The sequence below is a fragment of the Diadema antillarum genome, unplaced genomic scaffold, assembly GCF_040938485.1.
Source record: "Diadema antillarum isolate AM-2024a unplaced genomic scaffold, OU_Dant_1.0 seq00000490_RagTag, whole genome shotgun sequence".
NCBI lineage: Eukaryota > Metazoa > Echinodermata > Echinoidea > Diadematoida > Diadematidae > Diadema > Diadema antillarum.
The window spans coordinates 183,018-196,000 of record NW_027271451.1 but is presented as its reverse complement, the minus strand read 5'-3'; the positions used below and the strand labels follow the sequence as shown (position 1 = coordinate 196,000).

Sequence of the window (12,983 nt, the reverse complement as noted above, 5' to 3'; positions counted from 1 at the left end):
TACGCTATGGATTTTCCACGTCGGGTTCTGTAGCTGCTCCAACCGGATGAGGATGACCGAGATGCCTTTGAGCTAAGTTTGACAATTCCACAGCACTCAAAATATTCTTTAGAGACTCAATGGTTGCTTTCCGACCCCTTGAATTCTTCCATCCACTTAGTACTTCCATGCTAGCAGCTTTGCAACATCCTTGACTTCTGTAGCGAATTTGATCCAGCTCATTCAATGAAAAACCCATTTTAACGCCCAGGTCAGGGAACTTGGCGGGCGGTATTTCGTTGGCGATCTTTAACAGCAGATCATCTGACAGATTGCTGGACCTTTGAATAAAATGATGGATGTACATTTGTGACCTTGCATCAAACCAACAAAAACTCGCCAGATATGGATTTTTTAGTTTAGAGCAGATTCTGAAAGAGCAGACTCTAAGGTTTAAAATGATGTATAACTCAACTCAAATGGACTCTCCTAACCTATCTGAATATTATCTGAGAAAGTCCACACTCCGGAAAAGTGTGAACTGAGAAAAGAGGCTCTGAAATAAGCAGGGTCTATTCATGCACTTAATCTCTACCAAGCCGTGCTAGCTGCGCGATGAATACTACAAAAAACAGGATGTAAACCACCGGAGCAACAGCAATGACGGGATTATCAGAATAAGCTAAAATTAAGCGTGCTTTATTAACACATTCTGTCCATGATTAAAGTCAACTTTCAAAGAAATAGCATCATCCTTTCTAAAGTTATTAGAGTTGAAAGTGAAGAGTGTTTATAATCTTTAAGAAATGAAAAGGGAGCTCTATAAGACACACCTATAATCACACGCATTATTCTACAAAAAAAAAATGCGTTCAAGAAAAACTGCTAAAAACACAATTTTCCATTCGTTTTATGATCCTAACCTTTAGTACAATGTAAAGGAAGGCTTGCTCTTTCAGAATGTAATTATTAAAAAAAAACCCTCAAGATTGGCTAGGTTGACTCATTTCACCTATTTTCTATCCTCACACAAAATCAGTGCATGCGACTTTTTGTTGGTATATTGTGATGCATGGTCACATCTAATTTCATAATTATTTTACGTATATCCGCACACACTATTGACTCTGTAAACCATTTCTCTATGTCTTGGTATCGAAGTGAAATATTCTGGTGTCAAGTGAAAGGGTATACGAGTACTCTTCCTGCCACACATACAAGTATTTGGAAGAAAAAATGCTATTACTTGCACGATACAGTGAGAAGTGTTAAAACAGCTACACACTTTGTAAGAAAGTTTTACTTGAAAGCTCGAGTGGTTACTGTGGATTGTACGTGATTAATTTTCCTTGGTAAGAATCTTACAATACGAAACAAGTCATATGCAAACAATTATTTTACACTTTATATTTTTCGTTACCTATTTTTAAGTTTGTGATCTCCACCCGTAAAACTTGGCAGTGGGTCAGATAAGTTTAACGATTGATTGTGGTCGGTTAATTGGCAGATGAACATTATAGACGCCCTTTAGATTACATAAAGTTATATAGTGTATAATGTCTATTTTGCTCTGCACTCACCCATTGTCTTCGTGATCGCTGGGTTCTAGAGTGAGAAACGAAAATGTTAGACATGGATTCAGAATAGGGCGATGCAAAAAGGTAAAAAGTGACATAAAAGTGACGTCCGTCATTGTGTATCGATCACAGCATCCCTGTCAGTATCAGTGTCAGTGTCAGTATACTACATGTGATTCTCTAATCTGTTATGCATATAATGTACAATATAAGTTGATCTAAAAACTGAACAAGTTGATCTAATAGATTGTAGGAGGTACTAGTACTACGCGACACATTGAACCTCCTTGACCTAATTAAACATTTTATTTCACTCCCTTCGCACTTTCTTTCATCACCAATCAACTTAGGCCTATTTTTAGCAACAGCAATCACGCTGCTATACGATCATACCTCTTTTGTCACATTTGCCTATACCAACTCATTTGCAACTGTCAAGATTATTTTACCCTTTTCTTCTAGCGTACAGAGAATGAAATATGACAGATATTGTTAACTCACTGAAACATTGTATTAACGTTTTATCATCAACATGATATTCAACCTCCATCTGATGTTAATGAATGGAAATAGATTGAGCAAAAGGAAATTGTCGTATCGCTTACCCAACAATAAAAACAAGTGCATTGCGCCAAAAAAAAGGGGGGGCATTGGGCATGATAGAGGACAGAGGAATAAATATCATCAAATATTTAGGACAGGTACGACGTGTCCAGTATACTTTACATCAGACGAATGAGAAAATAACATTTACAAGTGGAAGGTTCCTCAGTTGTACATGGGCCGAATATCTGTTTTAAAAATTTCCTGTCGGAATTGGCTCAGTGGTGACATTTCAAAAGACATTGATAATACACCCTGTTAAAAATGCGTTTACCTTCTTTTTGAAAAAAAAAACAACCAAACACCCACATAATACACTTTCACTCTATCTTACAACTTGGGTTGTAGATGATTACCATGCCCACAAGTGGCTATACTTATTGCAAGTTTCATAGAAAAATACCTATTATAATGTGTATGAATTAAATTGTATTCTTAAAGCAGTCATTGTTTTTGCCATTTTCAAAGATAATCTCTCGTAGATACAAAATACAAAGGTGTGAGAGTACTTGCAGAATAAAAAGGTCCAAAAAGTGTGTAACAAAAAGAAATGACAAAAAATAGGGCTTTCAAAGGGAGTGGTATACACTTTCTGTCATACCTTTAACTACCATGATCTCCATAGTTTTTGCTTCGTTTTCCAGGCTGAAATGCAAAGCGATGAATTTCTGTTGATCATCGAAGTTCAACTTGAACGAGACTGTATATCTGTTACTGTGGAATATCTCCTTATACGGAATAATCTGTGAGGAAGAGAGTGCGACATGTGCATACAAAAAATCTAAATGGAATTACATGTCTCAAGGAAATGCTTAACTTCGCAATCAACTCTCAGAGTATTGTATAAATGAATAAATCATTGATAAACTATAAAATTTGAATTTCTCATGCGGTATGAATGTCAAAATCTCAATTTAAAAACGCTACATTTAGATATGTATAATGTAAATTAACATAAAATAAGCGTGGTCATAGGTTACTGATGAATGTATAAATTAGCTTGCATTCGGCGCATTCGGCCTTGTATTACCATGAAAATGGCTGCGCAACTATACTTCTCACTGGTATTGCCAAACATCGACTACTGTTGTACTGTTTGGGGCACATGCACCAAGACTAACTTGGTCAAATTACAAAGGGTACAAAACAAAGCTGCCCGACTCGTAATGCAGGCAGACTATTATTCTCCCGTTCACAACTTGTTGAACAGATTGAGGTGGCAAAGTGTACAAGAACGCATTGAGTATCAGTACTGCGTAGCTGTAAAGTCTTGAACGGATTAGCCCCATCATACTTATGTCCTATGGCTACAAGGGCAGCGTCAAGTAACGTACGAAATTTGATATGCCTTATCTTGCCCATTGTTCATCCCCATGCCTAAAACAGAATACAAAAAACGTACATTTTCCTTCTTCGCTTGCTCTCTTTTCAACAATCTTCCCAGTTTTATTCAATCATCAAACTGCCTCGAAAGGTTTAAAAGACAAATTCGATCAGCAAATATAAACTCAGCTTTTTGATATGTTAAAATGATGAGCAATTAAGAGTTTATACATATTAGTATGCATTTGTTTCTGTATCATTATGTTTCTCAATGCTCATTGTTTTTAGTACATTATATTATGATTTTTGATCTTGCCTTTGGTACTATTTCTATATGCGCTACATTCTTTTTTTATCCTTGAATCTATATCTGTGTATCACAACGCATCTCTACTTTCTTACATTTTTCTTTTACCTTTCATATGTTTGTTTCGACTACTTGTTTTCTTCTCTTTTCTTTTTGTTTGCGTTACACAGTGTAAACCTGTACCTGCAATATTTCAACATTCTGAACAAAGTGTGAAAGTGTACTTTTTACTCGTTTCCATATCACTTTTTGGCCATTATTTTGGTACATTCTGGTAACATAATTTATTTTGTTTTTGCATATGGTAATCTCCTGCTGTTTTTAATCTTAATCTGTTAATTTTGTATCTTTTTTACTTATGTAGATATCACATCTTGCTTGTTTCTATGTGTTCGTTTGCTTTCTTTTTTGTTGCTGTTGTATTATGTGATTTTTACTCGCAATATGTACTATTAGTAACAGGGCTCACTTGAAAAGCAGGCCCTTGGGCCCTGAACGTGACTACCCTGTTCTTTTTTTTTTTAATAAAACTGAATAAATGAATAAATAGATAAAATCCAAAGGGGATAATTGAATATTTAAGCTTCACAAAAGTGAGATGGTGAATGACAGCAAAGAAAGCAACGACGCTTAAATGAAGATTAAAACGTACTGAACCAGAGCGTCGAATATACCTTATGACCAGTTTTAAATGATGAATGCACGTTAATTCGGAAAAAAAAATAGAATCTGATGTAAGGTCTTTGGTCCATAATGGGATCTACTTGCATGGCACTCTCCATTTGATTTGTGGCGAGACAAAAAAAGACAATGCGTTAATATGTTTCGAGAGATAAGAAGTTTCTTTTGTTTTTGTTTTTGTTTTGTTTTGTTTTGCTGTTGTTGTTGTTGTTGTTATTTGTTTGTTTGGTTGTTTGTTTGTTTGTTTGTTTGTTTGTTTGTTTGTTTGGTGTTTTTTTTTTTGGGGGGGGGGGGGTTTCATAAGAACTTTATCGCGCCTTCCTTGTAAGATGCATATTTATCATAATCCTACATCCATTCAAAAACCCTGAGATATTCCTGAACTCCTTTTCTCCACAGTCTCTAAATAAAATTCGTTTTCCTATTCATAAGTTTTCTTGTATCACGTATAATATTCATGTATGTATGTATGCATGTACGAGTATGTACATAGACGCTTTATGCTTGTGAAGCAATGTGAGATGCCTTCTTCAATGAGTCAATGAAATGAGTCCTCAAGGTTATCGATAATGCAGTTGAATCTCAGTTGAAGGATTACTTTATTTATAAAAATAATAAAAAACGTAATATATATTTTGTAGGTATAGAGAGAGATGTATCGAAATATGTATATAACTTATATATGTATATGTATATATGAATATATATAATTATGTGTATACATATACATATATTATGTATGTATGATATATATTTATCATAAGCGCACCACATTCGTTTGGAATGAAACAACATTCACTTACAACTAACTTACACAACTTTTTATTAAAGCAGCATGAATGATTAAGCACTTGTTACAAACAGATTGGAATAATTATGATATCCTTAAGTTTGACCAAGTCGTAATTGTACTGATACCATTAAACAAAAAAGAGTCGATCTTGAACAAAACCTGATGTACTCTGCTAAATATCAACCCTCACATCTAATTGTTATATCTCATTTGGAAAAAAAAAAGAATGTCTTCCAGATTTCTTTTCTTTATTACTTTGTTTGCTTGTTTTTGTCCGGTATTTTTGTAAGCCGTGGGACATTCGTAACTTCACAGATACGAGCGAAGCTCGGCAGATTCTAATCTTCTTTCCTCCTCAGTCTTTCCCTTTGATATGTAAAGATTTTCTTCTATTTTGCCATTGTATTCATGTGTGCATGTGTGTATATGCCTACAGAGTCAGAAAGAAGACAGATCCGTTGCTTTATTGTGTGTCAAGCAATTTGAGATGCGTTAAGTTTTGATTTCTGATATTATTTTCTAGATCTTTGCTTTAGTTCATTTCTTTTTATCTCCCTTTGCGTCAAATTTTCCGTTGTCTTTATTCTACATTGTACTAGAAAATCAAGGAAACAAACTAAACAAACAAGAAAAACCTACAATACAGAGCAGTCAATTTACTTTTTCCTGGACATTTTCGTTTTCCGAAGTACGGTCCTCGCATCGCACTTTGACGTCTTTCCCTGGCTGAACGGTGAGATCTGTGCTGGGATGCACCATCTTGTATCCGGACTCGCGTTCTTCTGACATGATTTTCTGTGGAGCAAAATCGGAGGATGAACATTCATATGATCATATCATCAACGACTACTAGTTTCGTTTCTGCAGCTTCTGCCCGCCTCCTTGATATTTTTTCAGGGTTTTTTTTTTTTCACGGAAATATGTCTACCGTATTTGCAACTATTTAACTGTGTTAATAATGTGCAGTTTGACATGCAAGGTGAATATTTTACAGTTTTACAATAAAATCACTAAATCACCTCTTTCATGCCTATATATGTTTTCCACCAAGTCAAAGAAATGTTATACCTTGTCGTGGCCTTCCACGTCATCGTACAAGTGGATCCTCAAATGCAGTACTCGAGATTGAGGCATTGATTTTGTAGGCGTAGGCATATACGGTGTGATGAACACTCGTTTCCTTATGGTGCGCCACGACTGAATGCTTTTCCAAATTACGGAAAGCATATTCCAGGAGAAGTGATTGATGCGAAGCTCTAGACACCCTTCTCGAATTTTGCATGTTGGGACATCTCTGTCTCCCTCTTCTGGACGTCCTTCGGTCCTTGTTATGGCGTATGGTTGACCTAGACAGCAATAACCAATCAATTGCAGTTGAATCATAATTTCAAAGCCATTCGATCTGACTTTTAAATGTCCACAATCGACATGGATAAACACAATGTCATTTATTTGTATTATCAAGTGGTCAGCATCAACAGAATTCAGTCTTCCAGAAAGAAGAACATAATTTGACTGTATCCAACTATATAAAAACGATGGACAAACTATGCAAATCTCACACTTACCATTTCTTTCTGGTGTTATGACATTCCAGGAATACAACGTCATAAATTAATGTTCGTCGTCACTCTAAAACTAAAATTTCCTCGATGGCAATGTAGTGTAATAATCCAATAATGATTCGCGGATGTGAATAACCGTATAATAACATATTTAAAAAATTTACCATCTCGATACTCTGGCCAGGAGTAGAAAGCAATATGAACTTCGTCTGGTATGATCATCTCCGCGCAGTGCGGCATTTTGATTGTGATTGTTTTCTTGAACTGTAGATGGGACGGCTCGCACCGGACTGCCCAACAGACTACCATTTCATCTGGGGAAAGATCAATCCGAGGAGTAGTAGAAAGGAGCTCCAGTGAGATGACCTCACTCCCTGTCTCAATGGCACCTGCTGGTATCAGCATCGTCACCCCGTATTCTTTCATGACAAGCTCGCCACCTGCTTCGTCGAATGTACCGTTTACTTTTGGGTTAGCCTTGTGTTTAGTCTGTTCAGAAGAGATGATGAGGATGAGATACAGCCTTTACACTAAGGCAATGAAAAGAGCAATGAAACCTTGCCGTGGTTCATATATTTTTGAAGAACTGGCGAGACAAAAGTCGTTAAGAGAAAAAATGCAAATAGTGTATGTGTTCTGAATACAAAAAGCTCCCCTTTTTACGACACTACATTTCCTTTGTGAAATTATGACCATGAAACACGTTTTCTGCGAAAGACTACTAGGAACGTTGCTGATGTATTGGCAGCTATGTGAGAAGACCTGTCTTTATTTTGTTCGCAGGGGATTGTAGATACTAAAGGTGCTGAAATTGATGGCACACTTCCTCATGTCCCTTCAACCCCACATTAATATAATCCATGTAGACTCCACAAAAAGTTTGGAAATCCGACTTTGATCAATTATTTCTCCCTTCTCTTTAATAGAAATCAACGCATGTTTGGGACCATTATAGAGATTATTTGATTCACTTTTAAAACGATTCCCGTACTAATCCTGATTATGCCACTGGGGAAAGCGCAGTGTTTCAAAATATGGGATAAGGTCTGAATTCAAAAGATTCAAGCTCAGAGTGGTGCCATGCCAGGCAAGGTGCCATGCCAGGCAAGGTCGATAGCTCAATTTTGATTGGTTGTTTGTCATGTCACGTGTAAGCAACGTTCAAAAGGTCCGTGCAATATGGAAAACCAAAGCTGGAATGCTTCAAGAAGATGTTCCTGAGAGACTAGATGTCAGCCCTGACAGCATCACCAAAAGGAAGAAAACATTCAAAACGACAGGATATGTTAAGGTCCCACCAAGGAACGGGCGCCCGAATATCAGAATGGAACAGCAAGGCCGCATAACACCATGGTGCTTGTTCTACAGAATCGCAGGGGAACTTCATAGAGTATCCAAGGAAGTGTTGTCAGAAGGTACAATACGGTTAAGGGTTTCTGATCAGGAAAGGTGTTGCAGAAGGGACTAATCTCTTCCCAATTTGTGCAAATTATGCGTAGGCTCTATAGCATGACAACTGAATGCTTAGCTTTCCGCAGTTTTTAATGTTAGATGCTCTAAGTCCAAAGTAAATGATGAAAATTGAACATGTGAGAATGCTTCTTCTGAGAAACAAGGATGTGAAGTTAAGGGTCTATTTAATTTCCCGTCATTTTGTGTGGAAATATGAAAGGGGATTTATAACTTAGCGGCACAATTGTACAGAGATTATCAAATTAAGCAATGACTTAAGTACACTTCATTGAATATTAAAAACAATGTTATATCTAAGTTCTCACTGTTACTGCTGAAGATTCTGTAAGGGTAGCCTCTGTAACCTTATAAATGCACATTGAAGAAAAAACATTTGCGGCAGGAAAGAACATTATTGTTAAAGGTAGGGGATACCTTTTACAGACCTCCCAAAATGCAGCAAAACATTAAATATGAACCTCAGGGGACTTGTTTAGGCCACTGCTGAGAAATTTGGAAGTCAACAGTTATCTACAATTTGAATAATGCACAAAACTCAACTACTCAGTAGTTCTGTGTGTCAGCCACACTTAAGCCTTTTTGTTGCAGTCTTCTGTATTTTTTATCTATAAACACAAATCTAAAAGTATAAGAGCTGATGTAATAACATATAGAGTGTGTGGCAAGAATGTATATAGAAATGTTTGTAAGTTTTGATGAACTTTCTTCACAAAATATACATGATGGACACACATGCAGTGCATGGGTCTGCAAAGGTAGCCTAGTAATGTACTGGAATTTACGGTGAGCCCCGAAAAAAATTCAATTCAAAATCTAACGGTCAAAAAAAGTGTACTAAATGTTACCTTCCACTTTCAATACTTTATGGGAGTTTCTAAAATGATACTCTCTTCAACATACCACTGTACTTATACAACTCTTCATTTAAGGCATGCAAATGGGATTCCCTACCTTTAAAAGAGGCTACTCATTGTTTCCTTCCAGATTCTTAATTCAGATAGAAAGAACTCTCATTCAGAAAATACAAACAAAACTCAAAATCAGCTGAATTTATCTGAATTGCCTTTTTATCTACTGGAAAGGAGACGGTTAGAACAAATATCGAACATTCACTCCTTTAAGATTCATTCAATCAAGATGTAAATCACACATGTAAACAAATACGTACTTGCGACGTATCAAAAAGTTCCAGAAAAATTTCACTGTTGCTCCCAACTCTGGATAGGTCAAACGGTGTTTGGCCATGACGATTAGTGACATCGACATCAGCGTGATGGTCTAGTAATAACTTCACAGCTCTTGCATTTCCGCTGTCGAGAGAAAGGGCAGGAAAATTTGGCTATCGAGTTTTCATTCATAAAAAAAGAGAGTCGTGTATCAAAAGCCATCCCTAAACCGAGGAGGGAGCTTGCGATACAACCTAGTCGGAGCCTACAATCCCGCAGATTCCTTTCCGAAATTCCCCGACCCTGTTACGGGTCAACAACCAATTGTCGCCAAAGATCAGTCGGCCTGATGAAGCGTCCCGGAGAGGACGTGAAACGTCGCTACTCCAAATTACAAGAAAGTCCAGTTGACTAGATTTACTGAAATTATAGTAATTTTGATACTTGACCTGGATGACTGAGAACATTCACAGACATTCAAATGTATATCAATTTGTATACTTTATACGTGAGAGCTATTTTCAACATTTTTTTTTTTATTTTCCGGATGAAAACTAAAATGTCAGAGGGATGGTACAGTATTGGTGGAGATGAAAATTGGGCTTTAACTTTTTTTTTTTCGAGATAGCAAGAAAACACTCATGAAATAGTACAGAGCATACCATTTTAAGAGGAATTCAAAGTTTATTTTTAGTTTATGTTTAGTTTGATGAAAATCGGGTTTGGAATAGCTGAAACATAAAAAAACTAGAAATGTCGCTACGGCGACTGGTGTATGCCTCCGCCATAATGCATGGTTCTCCTAATAGGTCTATAGTACAATGTGTTGACAATGTGTGATGACAGTTTCACACAAATGGCAAAATATTAAAATGACAGGTTTGCCACAAATGTGCTGAATGTTCACTTTCCTAGAACTAGGTTCAATTGGATGAATGATTAAAACATCAGAGTGCAGGTATTTGAGGGAACTGATGATTTTTACTTGACTTTTGACCCTTTTATAAGTTTATGCATTGAGTAATTTTCAAGGTATTGAGAAAAAGTATAATTTCAGTATCAAATGGTAAAATAGTATTATCTAAACCTGGCCTTTAGCCTTTGACCTCACAGTTCCAAAGAGAATCACTGTTAGGTAGAACATGCATAAATATGTAAATTTCATGATAATACCTTGAGTTACTTTTGAGATATGGAGGAAGAAGTGCAATTTAGCACTTTCACTTGACCTTTGACCTTTTGACTTTTGACCTTTTGGCAAGAAACTTCTCACAGAATATATATTGGGTTATACATGCATACATCAAGTTAAAAAAAATCCTTCAGGCATTGCATAAATATAAGGAAAGTAGAGATATTTTGAGGAGTTGACCTTGACCTTTGACCCCCCCCCCCGACCTTTGACCCATGACCCCCAACTTCCCTAGATAATCACTGCCCATCGGTACATGCATATACAGTTCCATGAAGATACCTTGAACCATTTGCGAGATATGGAGAAAAACGTGAAATTTCAACCTTTTTTCACAAAATAGCCTGTGACCTTTGACCTTTGACCCCGTGACCCTAAAATCCAAACAAAGTATCATCCCCCCCCCCCCCCCCCCCGGATATACCCTCATACCAAGTTTGATGTAAAACCACCTCACAGTTCTTGAGATATCGACAAAAACAAAACGGGACGGACGTACAGACGTACGGACGGACGTACGGACGTACAGACGACCCGAAAACATAATGCCTCCGGCCACTTCGTTGGCGGAGGCATAAAAAACAAAGTAAAAAAAGCGATCGTAATAAAGTGTGGGTCCCACACTTTATTAGAATCGCTCTTTTTTGGATATCTCAGCCATTTCAAAACCAAGTTTCATCAGATAAACGTTGAATTCGTCCTAGAATTACATGCTCTTTCATATTTCCTAAGAGGTTTCTCAGCAGTTCACCAAAAATGTTAGAAACCCGCAAGTAGGTCTCAACCAAAACTGTACGATCCCTTTAATCATACAGTGACATGTGTTTACATAATTGTCAGATAAAGTTGTGATTGCCGACCATTTTGCACGCCATTTTGTATTTTATCGGTACTTGCGTGCTTAAACATCTCTTAATATGTATTTCATCGAGTTCTTCATATTTCAAAACATATTATAGACACTTAAACTTTGTAGGGGGTTGCCTGGTTAAAAGGTTATAAGAATTCCAGGAAATGACAGCCATTTTGGATGCCATCTTGGAAACGGTACTTGCGTATGTCAACATCCCTTATTATTGAGTTCTTCATCCCTAAAAACATAATATTTAGATATTTAAATTTTGTATTTGGGGTACCTGGTTGAAAAGTTGTAAGAATTTCAGGAAATGGCGGCCATTTTGGACGCCATCTTGGATTGCAGAAAACTCTCAAGGAGGCTCTATGAGGTCTTGTAGTATGTTATTTCTTAACCTATTATGAAAAAAAAAAATAAAGGTTGTTACCAGAAAAGTCTATATTTAAGCATATTTTGACCTTATGCTCTTGTACTATTTATTTTGATATTTTGTTGTTGATAAGAATAAGGGTTATTGTTAGACATACAGAAAGCTGTTAGAATAATCAAGCGATTTATTTGTGTTAATTATAATAATTTAGACATTCGGGGATTTCTGATGTCAAACATAAATGAAAAAGGCGAGATTTAAAGGAATCCTAGACAAGTATATTTAACTTACTGCACTCTATTTCATACCAACTCGAAAAAAAAAACCTTACGACATTAGATACGGTATTCTAAATGTAACTCGGAAGGCAACCTATATCCCAACGAAAATTCAACACTGCAAGTTTTCTTACGCTTTCCATATTTGACTTTAATACCTGGGTCCTAAAAAGTATTCTGTAGGTTAAATAGAGTTAAAAAGGTCAATCATTTGCTACAAGTGTCTCAGTTATTAACTACAAAGATATGGAAGCTGTGTCATTATAGGTCTAGTGCTGCTACATTTGCACCAAATCCCCCCCCCCCCAAAAAAAGGGGAAATATTACGAGGTTTAGTTGATAGATTATATCGATGCATATAATAAGCATGAGAACCGAACGTTGAAAATCTGTAAGCAGATACCGACTTTGATTTTTTTTTTTAAATCAGGGATTACCCAAAGGTATATCATTTCATCATTATATGTTTGGCTGTGTCAATATATTGATAGTATGCCAGGGTAGCTCAATCAGCGAGTCTGTTTGTATATCATCAGTGCGACGCTATGTGGTAGAAATCTTCGGACATAAGACGGACAACCCCTATACGATGAAAACAACAACCTGGAAACCATGCGTATGGTTTTTTGTAGACTTAGGATATCATCCTCAACTGTGATGTTACCGTTTCAAAGACGCAGATATGCTTATGGTAAATGACACGATTTATAGGTTAGCCATATCATAGTGGTAACAACTGAATCGAACGAACACATTTTGCTGTTTTGGGAGATGTCTATTTTGTTACATTTATATATATATATATATATATATATATATA

General features: G+C 36.5%; 1 long non-coding RNA gene across 1 annotated transcript; it reads right to left on the bottom strand.

Moving 5' to 3' along the window:
* Positions 1 to 2,776: 2,776 nt before the first annotated feature.
* LOC139733751 (uncharacterized) lies at positions 2,777 to 6,466 on the bottom strand. The gene is made up of 3 exons (XR_011711118.1): positions 6,332 to 6,466; positions 5,924 to 6,058; positions 2,777 to 2,902 (listed from the first exon to the last, which is right to left on the bottom strand). It is a non-coding gene; the product is annotated as an uncharacterized lncRNA (long non-coding RNA).
* Between the last annotated feature and the right edge of the window lie 6,517 nt (positions 6,467 to 12,983).